The sequence below is a fragment of the Chionomys nivalis genome, chromosome 8 (assembly GCF_950005125.1).
Source record: "Chionomys nivalis chromosome 8, mChiNiv1.1, whole genome shotgun sequence".
NCBI classification, from domain to species: domain Eukaryota; kingdom Metazoa; phylum Chordata; class Mammalia; order Rodentia; family Cricetidae; genus Chionomys; species Chionomys nivalis.
This window is the reverse complement of record NC_080093.1, coordinates 25,276,474-25,293,260: the sequence shown is the minus strand read 5'-3', so window position 1 is coordinate 25,293,260 and position 16,787 is coordinate 25,276,474.

Below are 16,787 nucleotides of genomic sequence, written 5' to 3'. Positions count from 1 at the left end.
GAAGTAATGGCCTTTCGTAACATTAATTCATTCAGCATAATAAAAAAAACTAGACAATGCAGACAAAATAAGAGAATTGGAATTTATCATCTTTCTCTAAAAGATAAAGGCACTATTAAGTAGCTTCCACAGACTTCTATCCCAATTATAGTATGCTTCTGGCTTCCTAAAAATTAACTCTCACTAATGTGTGTCTAGCTCTCATGGTCTCGAAACAGTGTTTGGTACGGGTTTCCTCTTTCGATTCTCCAACTCCAACACAGGAACCTCATGAATACGATGGTTTTATAATTGTAAATTTAAGAAGGAAGGCAATACTTTCATTTTTCTGGGGCTTCCATGTCAGTGGTCTCAGGAAAACTTCCCCACTGCCTGGCACAATATCTAAAACAGGAGGACATTTGGGAAGGAAAATCAAATAAATTATGACAAGTTCACAAATACCATCTGAATCAAGAAATCATGAACGCAGTCTTTCTGCAATGTCATGTTATACAATTGGAAAGCTTAAGAGGAAATTTCCCTGAGCAATTTCACAATTGAAGTTAATTGCTTTCTTCCTGGCTTGTCTCTCACCTCCTGACCATTTACATGGAAGACTCGTTACCAGGTAACACGAGTTCAACGATGATATGAAGCAAATCAGATTTATTCATTTTTCTCAGTAAAAATTTTCTTATCAGACACCATTCCAAGTACCAAGAAAACAACTGAGGACAATATAGTCTGTGACTTCATAGAATTTTCTACTGGGTCTGTAAGCTGCTCAGATTAGGAAATGAGCCAGACTCATAACAATAGCTTATTATGCTTATTATTCAAAACTTGACTTACTCCATGCTACTGTCTCTGGCTAAGAACTGCAGAAGTCAAGGTCAGATGCTAAAATTAAGCTACAGGGGAATTTAAGGCAGCCTGGAAGATGAGTCTCTCTTTCGATATCAGTGAAACTTCCTTGTACTGAGAAGGTGCTTCTGTGGGCACTCCAACCTTTCAATTCACAAAAGAACAATTTAGAGCTCAAGACTTGGTCAGTTTTCAAATTTTACAGAAGAGAGAGAGAGAGAGAGAGAGAGAGAGAGAGAGAGAGAGAGAGAGAGAGAGAGAGGACGAACTGATGTGTGTATAGTGCAGCGCTTAGCATGAGTTAATCTTTATTCAGAGTGGGCATGGATTTGCATTATTTGTGCCACAGTCTTCTGACCAGGTTTTTCCTGCGAACAATAACTAACATGTAGAAGTTTGCTTTTGGGTGTGGTTTGCAGCAAGGAAAATGGTTGAGTAGCTACCCACATGGGGCTGGAAATGTCTCCTGTGGGTCTGAAATCACCACACAATCAATTACTGGATCTGATAAATGTCTAGTCCATGAAGCTCTGTGTGTGTGTGTGTGTGTGTGTGTGTGTGTGTGTGTGCACATGCACAATGCCTAAAAAGATATGCTTCAGTCCTGCCAAAACACACAAACAGAAATCATGACTGGCAGAACTGCTCATGAAATTATTAAACTCAAAGAAGACATCTAAGATCAAGGAGTTAGAAGGACAAACACCAAAGGAGCAAAAGGGTAAGTGGGGAAGCAGTTGTTTGAAAGTCAACAGTTCAACATTAGAAGGGGAGGCCAATCAAATACTGTGGCCCAACTGAGGCAGGATGCAAGAGAGGGTACCTTTTCAAGAACAGGATTATCTTGTTTGCTGACACAAAATGGCAGGTCGTGGACAGTACATGGAGTAGAAGCAAAATAGAAAATAATTCCCTAAAATGTGTATAGATAACATCAGGGAACCTCTGCTATTATATACTGAACTTCCAATCTCACCTGCCCTGTCTTCACCTCTCTGTCTTCCTCCACAGAAGTCTGGCACAAAATTTTGTCCCTAATCCTTAACCTCCTGATGTAGCCCCAAGCAGTGTTGATAGCACAAGATCATCTAAATTTGATTACTTTTGAGTTAGCAAATCCCGATCATCCAGATTCTTTAACAAATCTGGATTGTTGTTTCCACGCCAAGAAAACACTGCGATGATTTAGTGAATTTTCCATTTTCCCTCTAAGTGTGGAATTATATAAACATTGTTTGAGCATACTAATCTAATTAGTTTTTAATAAATGGAAATTTTTACCCCTAAAAAACACTGTCAAGAATCACAAGAAAAAAAAGACCCCACTAGCAAATCCAACTTAGAGCTTAACTCCAATTCCAAGTTTCCCCGATAAGAATTCTCCTCCACAAAGACTTGTTTAAACAAATGTCGTTTGATGCGCAGTCCTTTCAGATGCGCTTGTGGAGTTGAGAAGGTTTTAGACAGGTCAGTCTCCCCATTCTCTAGCAGAGACAGGGGCAGTGCATTTGTAGAGAGTGAAGATTGATCCGATGTATTTGGTGAACTTGGTGCCTCGCTTTTATAAGCTTGTCCACACCTGTTGCTCAGAAAGCTTAACATATACCATGGGACGAACACTGGCAGACTTTGCATGTGAATCTTGATTAACATTTCCTGGCTTCTTGAGTGACGTTCTAGGCAACTCTGCGGCATCTCTGTCACAACACACAACACGTGTTCATAACGTTACCCTTTTTTCAGTTTATAAATCACAATGCAAAGATACTGCATCTGTGGTTTCGCCTTTGCTAAAGCAGCTGGTGACACATGAATGGCGTCTCGAACAGGGACAGGGCTGGGACAACCTCAGGGTCCTAAGAGAATCCAGAGAATGGGGGGAGCACGTTCATTAGTCCTTCACAGTGTCTTCCTGGTGTTCATGACTATCTTCACCTGGAAGTCACTCTGTCCTCTATCTAAGTTACTCCTACGTTTGCCACGGAGTTTGTGTTGTCTGTGTTACTGTGCTCATGCACTCCCCTCTCCTTTCTATTGGTTTAGTTTGTTACTGATCACCCGAGAATCTTTTCTTTATTGTGTTTAAATTTTAAAATTTGAAACTGTTACTATTATAAAATTGTAGAATGATTAACATAAACAAAATGAAATGCTCTAAATACAAAGAAGTGAGAATATTGGAAAATATCAATTCACCGGCATTCATAACTACTAGAAATTGCCATTGTTTTAAATACTAAAAATTGGTACTTATTTATGATTTTGTTCTTACTTTCACTTGATAGTAATTTACTAAAGAAGCCCAAGTTGGCTTCAAATGCACTATCCCCCTACCTTAACCTTCCACATGCTAGGAATCATGTATGTACCACCACAGCCAGCCATGCCTTCTTTATTTCTTAACATTAGATTGTAATGCTTTATAAGGACAATAATTGCTCTCCTGGGCATAGTTTTGTGTTGTTGGAATTTGGTTGTAATTCCTCTTCAGTTATATAGCTGTAGCAGAAAGTATTCATTCCCGTATGCTATTCTTGGATATTTGGATTGCTTTCAATATTTTGATCTTGGAAAGGATATCGATAGGTCATACATTCATTCATTCAGCCCTTATTGGTTCCTCATGACCAAGTCGTAGAAATGTGTTCCTATCAACTTTTATTTCTATTTCATCTCACTGAAATACTGTTGCTTTTCTTTTCATTGCTTTTGACAAACAATCACCAACTCAAGCTTCTCCAATATTGCATTCCTGCTGAATTCCGTACTCCCTGCAGGTTTTGTCTGGGAAGAGAGAAAATATTTGCAGATTTTTTCCATGTGTGTTTTTAGTCATAAATGTTTAACTGTTTCCTGTGCATTTCTAACATCTAATTCATGGTAGAAAGGGGCCTTATAAGCCTCCCTGGCATTTACTAGGATGTTGGCATTGCCCAACTTGGTGATCTTGAGGCTTGTTATAAAAACTCTGGTTGTACCTTTTGATAATTTGAAGAATATGAAACCCAACCATCTTTTATCTAGGAGTAACTTACAGTAAGATGGATGTTCTATTCACCCACAACTAAAATTTGGCGTAACACTTCCTGAAAATTAAAGAAAGACCAGATTCACCATTTTATTCTTCCCCTGACCTGTCAGTCATGCTTGGATGTCAGGCTGCCGAATGTCACTTTTCCTGTCTCCCACTCAGGCCCGTAATTGGGGACATACAAGCTATCTACTGAGACTAATCTCCAGGAAAAAAGTTTCTGAGCATGGACGTAGTTGAATTCCTACATTATACCCTACAGTTTTGATGTCTATGTTAAGGAAGAAAGAGGGGTTAACCTATGAAACAATAGGAATAAGAATAGTTTCCACTTATATGCTCTTCCTTGTTCCAGAAACTGCATTGCACATTAATCATCTCAATCCTTTTATCAACACAAAGTGATTCTAACCCTAGATAAAATCAGACAGGCGGTTGACATACTATTCTAACTCAGGAACTACACTGAAGATTAAAGTGGGAATTTATATTCCCACAACTCATGTAGATAGCATGGATGTCTAATTTCCTTTGATTGCACGAGGGTGACTTATGAAATAGAAATTGAGAGCTAAAGATGTGACTCAGTGATACAGAGCACAAGGTCTTGTTGGTTCTCAGCACTGAATAAAAAGAGAAAGAAAGAAAGAAAGAAAGAAAGAAAGAAAGAAAGAAAGAAAGAAAGGAAGGAAGGAAGGAAGGAAGGAAGGAAGGAAGGAAGGAAGGAAGAAAGAAAGAAAGAAAGAAAGAAAGAAAGAAAGAAAGAAAGAAAGAAAGAAAGAAAAGAGAAACCTGAGAGAACTAACAAAAGAACCTAACCTTGACTGGCATCAGTATTCAGCAACAGGGAAAGAAAGATGAATTTAAAAAAAAAAAAAAAACTAGCAAAAGTGAATGTAATGGAATAGCCAGACCAGAGCAGAAAGTGAAGAAGAGAATTGATTTTTCAAAGAGAAAGATGTCAACAGATATCACCAAGTACTAGAATATTAACATACGTAAGCTCTACTACTACAGAGCTCAGAAACCCATGAGTGGAAGAGCTGATTTACTGTGTTACAATCTTAGAGCAGGCTGTTACAGAGAAGCAAGAATTAATGAAAGAAATCGAGACAAGAATATGTGTGAATATTGACACTATAATAGTAAATTGATTATGGGCATCTTGACACTTTTTAATTCCCCTCAAAAATGAACAAAAGTTCAAATTAAAAACAACAGAAAGATGAACATATTTACTGCACCAATTTACTTGGGTGGTGGCAGACAGGGGCCAGGATTAAAAGATTCAGCCAAGTAAGAAACAGGCTGGTTTTGAAGCTTTATCTTTTATTTAATATTTTAATAATTATCCTAAACCCAACAAAAGGAAAAGAGGCCTTAAGTGGACCGATATTGAATATGTCATTGTGTTAGTTACTTGTCTTGATGCTGTGACAAAAAGTACCTTTCAAAAGCAACTTAAAGAAGGGAAGTTTCTTTCATATCGCCGTTCAAGGAAACCGTTCATTTTTCATCATAAGAAAGTCATAGCTGCAGAAACTTGATGCAATTGCTTACACGGTATCACCGGAAGCAGAGAGCCTGAGCTCAGCTCATTTTCTTCTCTTCATTCAGTTCAGAATGTCAGCTCCTTGAATAGAACTGGCAACAGCAGGGGTAGATCTTCCCTGTCAATTAATTAACCTAATCCAGATAACCACTCACAGGCATGCCCAGACGATTGCCTCCTAGCTAATTCTAGATTGTGTCAAACTGACAACCAGTGTCAACCCTAGCAGCCATGAGCTAAGGATTGTGACTGATATAATTCTGTCCAGAGCCACACGTGTCCCTTGGAGTGGCCAGTCATTGGCAGTTTTCAACGATGATTTCAGAGATCTCAGAAGACAGTTTTCATCCTAAGAAATGAATGTGAACATCCTATCTAGTTTTTGAAAATCTTATTAAAAAGATAAAGAAACAGATAAAATGCTAAGGGAACACCTGGTTATCTTCTGGGATATTGTTCGCTGGCCCAATCCCCAGCAGCTGTGCCATTAATATTCTTGGAGACTTTGGGAAGGTTTTCTGATTCCTCTCGGTCTTAAATATCTTTTTGTTTTTGTTTTGTTTTGTTTTTCAAGACAGTGTTTCTCTGTAGCTTTTGGAGCCTGTCCTGGAGTCCTGGAACTAGTTCTTGTAGTGGTCTACAGGCTGGCCTCGAACTCACAGAAGTCTGTCTGCCTCTGCCTCCCAAGTGCGGGATTAAAGGCGTGTGCTACCACCGCCCGACCTGAAATATCTTAAATATGAAATTAGAAGTAATAATTAATATTGTCACTAGAGTTTAAGGAAACAATAAAATATTTTGGAACCACGTCAGATATGAAACGAATACCTTATATATGAGGAGATGCAAAATCAGAAGAACTCTGTTTTTTTTTTTTTTAAATTTTAGAATGGGTTATGCTAGAGAAACTGGTTGATTATAGAATAAAAAATGAAGTTGTAATGTGATAAAGTATGGTAAAAGTTTGGCAGAAAAAAGTCTGGAGGACAGATGAGATGGTTTTAAAGAACAGATGGAGGCTAAAACTTGCCCGTAATGTACAGAGAAAGAGATAATGATTAACATAGCAGTAAAAACCTTTAAGCAAACTATATAAAGACTAGACTCTATAGCCATTGCCAGTCCACAGGGCTACTGTGTGGAGAGAGATGGGGATGGAGAGAAAGGGAGAGGAAGGGAGGGAGAGAGAGAGGAGAACTGTGAAGGGAACACCCAACTTATACTGGATGTGAGCAACCATAGTAATAACCGTGGTTTTGTTTGACAGTAGTGCAGGTGGTTGTAGAGACAGAGAAGGAAGATAGTTGATGGATGCAAGGTTTGGTGCTTACAGTTTAAGTGTTTAGGGAAGGAAAGAGAGCAGGAATGTTGGAGAGTCTAACCTGGAGAGGAAATGAGTGCCCTGTGACAAAGATCTGCATAACTAGGGGACACCTCAGGAGAAATGACAAATGGAGTAAGAGGGCTTGCTGCAGAAGGACTAGACATCTCCATTTAACAGGAAAAGAGTCTATAACTCGACTGGAACACTTGAGTCAGCCATAGAGTCCTCAGTTGACATGAAGAACAAACGTGAGTTTAAAATTCAGAGCAGAGCACAAATTAAGGCAGCTGTAGCCGAGATCGCAGGGCAATGTGGAAGTGACAGGGCTGTTCTGGTGATTTCATTGGGAATAGATCCACAACCAACAAAAAGTCTCTACCCTGCCTCCAGCAGGCTGCGTGATGCTTGCCGACAGCAGGTGTGGCCGTGGAAAGGATTTGTCTCACTAAAATAGATGCTGCGTTTTTCCATAGCCAGGGGTGTGATGCAATTCAAAGAAAGCAGAATTGCGTCTATAACTCTTCAGACATCTTGGTGAGAACAGCTAACGATGCAAATCACAGATGTGGGTGGAGCAGCCGGGAGACTGCTGAGACCGGACAGTGAGTCATGGAAGCACTTTCCAAGAGCACCAGGATCTTACCCTCCACCCTCGGCCATGTCTTGGGGAAGTTCTAAAAATGGTCAAGAGACAGCCCTGTCCCCAAAGCAGCAGCATGTATGGTAGACTGAATTCTTCTCCCTTAAGTGTTTGTGGTCTCTGGAAGAACGTTCCAAGGCTAAACTACTTTAGGTCTTGGGGGATGATGATGTCAGAGACTCTTATGTGCTCCAGTCTGGAAGCCATTCAAATCAGTAGAAGTTTTTTTACGAAGTGTTTAGAGTTTCCTCAAGGATAGGATCAAATCTCTTCAGTATGCTGTTTCCACCCTATGATGCTATGTGGTCACTCAGTTCCGGTTTGGTAAAGCTAGACTTAATAATCTGGTGTTCTCTTGAAGACATAGCTTGTGGCTACAGAGCACACCACACATTTTCCCACAGGAAGAGACACAGAAGGACAGAGAAAAAGTGGCTTTGCAAAGAAAAACTATGAATCTCAGCTCTATTGGATCTAAATTCATACTCTGGTTCTGCAATTAACAGCTTCCAAGTTAATTAGAAAATTAATCTTTTGCAATTCGAGATTGTTCATCTGGAAAATGGAGACAATAGAGGACACTTTATAGAGTTCTTGATAAGGCTGTTTATGACAGCATATATTAAACAGCATGTGCAATTCTAGGGCATCAGAACTTCCCCTCACAGAATTTGCTTTGGTCATATGACTATAACAGTGTAGAACATAATATATCATTTTATATTCTGCTGTTAAACACTGGAAACTACACCAAACTCCCAAGTTTTCTTCTCTGATTTGATTTCGTATGATTGCAGCTTTTCCTTGTTGCAGGTTGACTTGGGTGCCCATGTGGGATTCTTCTATCTGTGGATAAAGGTTGGAATATTAGTTGCTAGCAACTCCAAATAGAATGTCAGATATTATGTCACAGCCAAATTTATATCTTTAGGAGATTTCAAACCAGTCAGTTTTTCGAAATTTATCTTGAAAAATTTCACAGATAATTTCATGTAGAGCATATTTTAAACATATCTAGCCCCATTCCAGCTTTCCAACCCCTCTCAGAACCTCCCCACAGCCCCCTACTAACATCATGCCTTCTTTATTTTTTGTGATCATTAAGTCAAATTAGTATAAGCCATTCATTGTCCTGGACTTTTGCTAACATGCACTACATTAGCTCAGTTCAAAAGCATGCTTATATAAGACCACTTCTTTAAGATACCTAAAGTTTTTCTTTTGGAAATCTGAGTATCATCTATCTACATAAAAATATCAACTTATTGTTAGTAATTATCCTTCAATCATGGCTTAACAATATACTAAAACAATTGTGAACTTTGTGCAGCATCTAATAACCTGGGATCTTTAAAAACCATACAAGTTCCTCCTTGGCAATTGCATACCTTGTAGCTTAATGGTTGCAGAGTGTGCCTGGGCATGGGGTTTTCCCAGATGACTAGCAAACACATAGCAGAGTTTGAGAACTGCTGTTTAGAGCTGTTCTCTTCTTCAGAGCCATTAAAAAGAGCTTGCTCCCATCTGCACACATGTGTTTGCCTTGATATCGTTCAGCCTGTGTCTGTTGATCCATTTGATAAATATTTGTCTAAAACATTTCGAGACACAACCTTCTGAAAGTATGTTGTTTTTAACAGTACTGATTCATCTGTGTTTTCCTCCATAATCAGGGAGAACACTTTCCTGCTGGGGAAAGAAGAGCTTGTGAGTTTAGTGGAGACCTTTTTGGTAAAAAAGAAAAACTTTACAAGTTCCATGCCAAAACAATCCGTAAATTTTTTTATCTCTGAAAGTATTGTTTTAATAAAATATCAAAGTACAAGAGCAATTCAGTTTCAGTGTTTTTCTAGGTGCCACATTCCAGTGGTAGAGACATGCAATATATGCATGACACAAGGACAAAAAATATGGGACATCCCCTAGACAAAACCAAAGCAACCCCCCAAAAGCAATGACTAAAGCAAATGCTCAGACAGCCATGAGTGAGAGCTCTCAGTGAAGAAGAAAGGGAAAGAATATGTATGACTCAGGGGTCAAAGAAAACGACTTCAGAAGTGAAATGCAGTGAGATGCACTTGGATGTTGTGGCACGAATTGAAAGGTGGGGGAAAGAGCTGGTTTTCTATAAATCAAAAACAAACATGTAGAAATAACAAAAATGACTTAAGTTTCAGTGTTTTAGCAAAGAGCTTGCTACTCTCATGTAACTAACAACAGCAACTATGCATTTTTTTAAAAAAAAATCACAACAATAGAATGAGTGTTTTATACTTGCTCACCATTTTCTAGTTTCCAGAAAAATTCATGGTGTACGGTATGTGACTCAGCATCTGTTATTATAACAATTACCTGAAAGAATCAACCTCTAAGAAGAATGGGTTTATTTTAGCTCTTAGTTCTCAACTTTAAGCCAATGGCTGATTGGCCCTTTGCAAGGCAGAACACCAGGGAGGTGTGCAGGAAGAAACAAGCTCACTCACCTCACAGTCAAGAGGCAAAAGTGAATGAAAGAGACTGAAGCCCACCATCTCTTCTGAGGGAATCCTCCCAAGACCCAGAGACTACCCATTTACCCCTCTTCTTAAAATTTTCACCACTTTCCTCTAGCAGAGGGCTGAGGGGTGCAATACTTTTCTACATGAGGATCTTTAGGAGACATTCCAAATTCAAGCATTGGCATAATAAGTGTATAAGTTCTTATAGAATAAATGACTAAATGAGAAAAATAAAGGAAGGACTGACTCAGACTGACATTTATTAATCACCAACTGAATGTCCAGTCATGTGCTATAAAGTAGGAACAATCCATGAATGATAGAATAGTCTATTTTCTATAGCTGTTGCCTTTGCTTTTTTGGAGATGCTCTGTGTGTGTGTGTGTGTGTGTGTGTGTGTGTGTGTGTGCATGCGCGAGTGTATGTGTGTGAGCATGCATGTGCACATGCATGCTCCCATGCATCCATGCCTGTCTTTCTGTCTGTCTGTAGCAAAGAATGGAAATAATCTCATAGCCATCCTCCTGCTTCAGGCCCTGAACTGTGATGGATAGCAGACATGAACACCACACCTGGCATTCCTCTGTCCTTAAATTTTCAGTTTTCTGTAGATCATTTAAGGAGTTCCCTAAGAACAGCACTGGAATTCACCACCCACCCCCTGACCCTTTCAATTCTGAGAATGCTTTAGTTGGGTTTAAGAAAAATGTTTTTAAATACCACCTTCTCGGTCCTCTAGGTTTTCTGACATCAGCAGTCTAAGAATTACACCCTGAAAGGCAGCCAAAAGAAAAGGTCCCTTTGCCACTGAATAAAGGAAAAAGTATAAATGTTGGGCAATAGGTTCTATAGCTACAGGTGAGTGGCTCCTTCAGGAGAGGCCACTTGGACCGAGTCCTCAAGAGTGAGGCTGTGTTCCTGAGATTCAGGATGAGAAGATGGAAGCTATTTCCTGTAGAAGGAGCATCATGGAGAAGGAGCCAAAGACAAGCCTTGAAAAGACAGGAACTGACTGTTACAAAGGCTCGCTCTACCTTTGGATGCTCTGTTTCTTAGTATCACTGTGGTCCAGTGCTAGTAAGGAAAAGGCCAGCAGTGCTTAAAGACTGTTAGGAGGCAGAAGAGCACCGTCGGAGTTGGTGGGTGTGCTTCTCAGAATCCAGCTCTGCTCAGTCTGCCTTCACTTGAGTTTACCCATCAGCTCAGTTAGTTCTCAGTTTAAAGAACATTCTAGAATTCAATTCCAGGAAAACTGGGCCCTAAAAAGCAGAACTCGAGTTTCAAAGTACTGACTTCCTCTGTGCTAAGCAGATCTAGACTTTATCTGGAATATGTGACCTTTCACCCTAATTATGAAGAATGGAACAAAATGATTTTCCAAGTGAATGCAAATCACTTAGATGTGCCTCTCTAAGGAGGAACTTGAACTTTTAAACATGGTCCAGCGTAGCTCGTGATACGTTTGCCACCTACACAAATCTGTATTCTAAACATTAGCTTCCTCTGGAAAAAAACTCACAGAAAATGATCCCAACAGCAAGACCTGCTGGTTTGTTTTCTGTATGTTGATGCTCCTGATTTTCCTCCCGTGAAGTGGAAATGCTGTGAATCATCTAAGGAGAAAGCACCAGGTTGACAGACACCACCATTAACTCTAGATTCCTCTATAGGTTCCCCCTCTTGCATGATTCTGGTTTTAGCTCAAACATGCTTGATGGTCTTTCTTTTATGGAACATGCTTAGGTGGGAGACTGTGTGACTCATCAATAGGAGGCTTCTGAGGACAGGTAGTGCACACGTACTTATCCCTCAAACAATTATCAGTTTAAACCTCAGGAGTCTTCTGGAGCACCTGGGGAACTAGACCATGGCAAGCTGTGATGTCAGTTTATGTAGCAGTTTTCAAAGAAGCCTAAAGGCAGGAGGAAAGTTTTTATTTCCTGTTCCTTCATGCCAAGGCTCTGCCACAGACTCTCCCATCTGCCAAGGATGGGAGTGGCGGCCCTTCCCATGTCTGTTCCCTCCTTTTCTCTTGCTCAGAGCTGCAGCAGCCTGTCCCTCCAGCTGTAGTATTTCAGGAACACTCCGAATGATATAAAATAGTTCCGTATCTGTGTATAGCGTGCCACAGGACATATTCTTTCTCATAACCGGAACAACGGGCACACCTACGTCACAGAGCACTGTCATCGTCCTTTAAAGAGATATTTCTCTCATTTCCACACTAATCAAGCTGCATGCTACTGCCTGCTGGAGAGGAAGCTGCTCCTTTTGTCTCTAAACATGTATAAAAAGTTACGATTTGACATCTGGATTTGGGGAAGTCTGTATTTAAAAGTAGCTCCTTAATCCATCATCCCTCTCTGGAACGCTGCTTGTTGGGTGCTGTAACGCGGGAGTGGTCTCTCACTGGAGTTGCGGCAGTGGACTTGAACAGATGTCAGAATCCATCTTGCCTCTCTGGTCCTATCTATGTAATGCCACTGCATCTCTCCTGTATTTTTCTCCTTGATATTATATTTGCTTAACTATGTTACTATTTATTTTTAGATTCATACATGTACATAATACAAACTGATACATTCATGTCTCCCATTACCCTTTTCTCTCCTCCTCAAACACCATTCACCCCCTTCTCTTCTTCCCACCTGGCTTCCTTTTTAGTTTCCCGTCTTTTGTTTTTGTCCAGGTCTAGTATAGGTTGTCATAGCTACAGTGTGTTCGCCATTACAACTTCAATTCATACGGAAGTGATCCCAGCGGGAAGACGGGGAGTAACTTCCATTTTAATGATGTCAGTGCGGAAGGAGGAAAATGGGGCTCTGATCTTGTCAAGTTCCTAGTGGGTCTGGCTGATTTAAATTAAAATCCAAAATACCTTGTGGTGTTTTTTTTTTTTTTTTGAAAGTCTTGACAATTGCACACAAATCATTCTCCTTCTTGTGGATGGATATATGATTGGCAACCTGGCATCCGAATTTCAGTTACTATATGGTACCAGTAAATGTTGAAGCACTGCCAGGTTTTCATGATAACTCATAATTAGGGCTCAGCCTTCTCGGTTGTAGGGTGACTGATTTTGTTTCTTAATCTCCCAGCCAATCACAGTCCATCACAGTCCGCAGATACACTGGCCCCTTGCTCCTCATGAGGGACACTTGCAGAGAGTTCTATTTAGGACAACGACTTCACCCAGTTCTCTACCTAGGCATAATCATTAACTTTCTAGTCAGCAAGTGTCAGGAAGTATGGTCCCAACAATTGTCATCAGTTATTAAAAAAAAAAAAAAAAAGAGGTTCCTGGGCTGGAGAGATGGCTCAGAGGTTAAGAGCATTGCCTGCTCTTCCAAAGGTCCTGAGTTCAATTCCCAGCAACCACATGGTGGCTTACAACCATCTGTAATGGGGTCTGGTGCCCTCTTCGGGCCTGCAGTCATACACACAGACAGAATATTGTATACATGATAAATAAATATTTTTTTAAAAAAAGAAAGAAAGAGGTTCCTTTTCCCATTGAAGATAACACTGAAATGAGTTCCCTGCGGTTTCTCAGAGGATCCGCAGCGGGATGGAATCCCGTGTGCCATTAGCAGTCTCCTGCTGATTTGAACACTCTTGACTGGCTCTTGTTTCCATGACTTGTTTTTCTCTCATTTACTTTCTGGGTTCATTAACAAAATGGAACTGCATTAAACTCCGTAAAATTCTAATGGAGCTAAAAGATTCCCTTTATCTAGTGCTAGCGTGTTCACTATGTCATAGCAATGCCAGCATCATTCACATGCTTGTGCTGATGCTAGTGTAAACAAACCTACTATGCTGTCAGCCATACAAAGTCTCATACCTATGATGTATATCACATGATGCTTATTAATTATAACTATTAATACTGGTTTCTGTGTTTGCTGTATTTGTGTTTTTTAGAACTTTATATATGAGCACCACATCTAGATCTCTCTTGCCCTTCTCCACAATCTAACTCCTCCTATGTCCCCCTATCTCCCGAAGTCATACACACACACACACAGTCACACCCTACCAAATCCATTTATGGTTGCTCATGTGTCCATGTGTCCAAGACTGACCACTCGGGATTGGAAAACTCACGCAGGAGTTCCCTGAAAGGAATTGATTCTCCCTCTCTCCATAGTCACTGACTATCTCTAGTGCTTCGTTTAGGGGTGAGAGGCTGTAGGGTACATGACACTGGCAAGATTTCAAGAGTGAATTTCATACCTAGGGTACATGAAATATCAGCAGGCAACCTGGTATCCTGGCCTTTCCATCTTTCTACAGCCCTTCTCTGATTTTCTCTGAACCTTAGGCATGGGGGTTGTAGTGTAGACGAAACAATTGGGACTGGGAACCCCACAGTCATTTATTCTCTGAATTTTCCCAGCTGTGTGTCTCTGTAATAGCCTCTGTCTACTACAAAAAGAAGCTTCATTGATGAGGGATGAGAGCTACACATCTCTGTGGGCGTAAGGATAAGTGTTTAGAAATTACGTTCAGCATAGGCAATTGGAAGTAGTGGGTCCTCTTCTTGGGTCTGCGCCTTCTCAGGACAGGTAGTTTGCTTGGCTTACAGTACCAGGCATCATCCCCTCCCATCAAGTGGGCCATGCGTTTAATTAGACAAATGGTTACATACAAGTTAAAAGTTGTTACTTTTAGAGTATACTCACTAAAAATATTTACTATAAAATAGTATGCTATGCTCTACATGCATCAATCTCATGTATCTAACATTTACCAAGCCTTTTAATTTCATAAAAAGGTCATGAAAAATGACTGACTTATACCTTCTAAGTTATATGACTATGCTCTATGATGTTTGCATAACAAAATAATTTATTGAGACATTTATCAGAGAGTATACCCATCATTAAATGGTACATGGGCGTATACACACCCAAATTCTGTTTCTGGGTTTGCTCTTCGAAACCCTTGACGAATTTGTAAGATGAGTTAGTCACAAACCAAAATCATTCTCTTTAAGACCAAGAATTATAATAAAAAAAGACTATGATTTTTGCAAATATCCAATTTTGACCAGGGTATCAAATGCATAATTTACACCTTTTCTACATTAGTGTTTTACTTAATCTTCAGTAATGGGTATAATTTCAAGCAAAACTAAAGACCATGGCTCAAAGCAAGTGGGCACATTCTCATCCAAGAATGGGTCCCGTGTCTTAAGAAATGGTTTGTAATTGAAGCTGCAAATAAATATGAATTTATTATCTTTTTATCAAAAGGTCCTTGGACAGTGTTCCTATTCACACATGAAGTCTCATGCCTCTTATCCTACATCAAGGAGTATCAACTCTTGACCTTGTTTGTACCACATATATACTGCCTATTAAGACTAATGTCCTCAAGTTCTGATCCACATTGTGTAATAGTTGACAAGTCTGGCTCCAGGCAGAGATCCTGTGTGTGATCTTTCAAGTATAATCTTAGATGATTAAAGGGCTTTGACCAGCAGACCTTGGGAGGAAAGTTGCCCCCATCCTTGAACTTAGTGTACAGTGTGTGTTGTATTTTATGAAGAAGCTGTAGTCCAGGCCTCAGGCAATGTTCTTCATCTTCAGGTTAGACATGGTCACATACCTCCCTCTGTTCTTTCTGACTAAGGTTTGTAGCTGAGGGACTTCCTGCAGAGACTGACTTATTTGTGGTCTTGGGAAGTGCTCTGTTCTCCTCTTTGACCTAGGACTTTCTCACTCCTAGACTCCTTCCCTCACTCCATTTAGACTCTACCTCTATGACCTTAAAGAAGTACGGATTCTAGGTTTGGGGCTCTTCAGTGGTAAGGTAACTTTTTCCATCTCCACTCTATATCTGACTCTCCCCAGTGCTGTTCTATGGAGAAAATGAAGCACTGCTACACTTGTTTGTACAGTCACAGAAAGTGAACAAAAGACCTGGTTGCTTGCTCTTTACAGTAAGTGAATAAAGGCTTAATGGCTCCTTTCAGTTCGGCTCATCACCAGAACTGACTACCCACCTGAGTGCTCAGCAGTACTCTGTCAAAAGGTCATGGACCACTCAACTGCTCTGGTATAACTCTTCGGCTGTAACAAGGCGCATACACCCCTGGTATAGTATCAATCAAGGACTGTTATTGTCTGAGATAAGGCAACCCATGGCACCTTCTTTTAAACATTATCACCACGTTTCCAACAGATCAGTCATTTATTACCTGAGAGATTCCCCAGACTTTGATAGGCTTTTAAAAACTCAACTCCAAGCTAAGTTAACCATGTACTCTCATGAAAATATCTAAAGATTTCTTATTGTTTCTTATGGCTTCTGACCCTGTGCTGACACGGGGCTTCTATGCTTCTGAAATGATTAGAAAAATAAATTCTTTCACCATTTCTCCAACTGTATGGTGCTATAATCATCATCATCGTCATCATCATCATTAGATTCACAAGTATTTTGTGAGATCACAGAAAGAGAATTTGCCATTTCCTTGAGGGACCCTTCTTACAAAGCAAAGTCTTAGATGGTTTTTTTTTTTTCTGGTCTTTATTTCAGCAGTTTCCCTCTAAGGAGCAGGCCTGGTGACTACCCTGAATTCTCTGGGTCCCTTAGGAATTCTACTGATAAAAAATGGCTTTTACATAGAATGTCACTCTCTGTGGCCTTGATGCTAGGGCCTCATGGGAGACATTCTTGAAGAGACACAATCTGGGAAACAAAAATAATCCCATGGAAACCCCAAAATCTTTGAGTTTTTTCAGAATACCATGAGTGGTATGACCTTCCTCTGGAGTGTAGTCAACTTAACCGGAGACGATGCTATTAAAATGGACTCTTTCTCTTCTGGTAGCTATCCACTGCCAACAGCTTCTCTACTGGTATTCCAAATGAAACATACATATGTA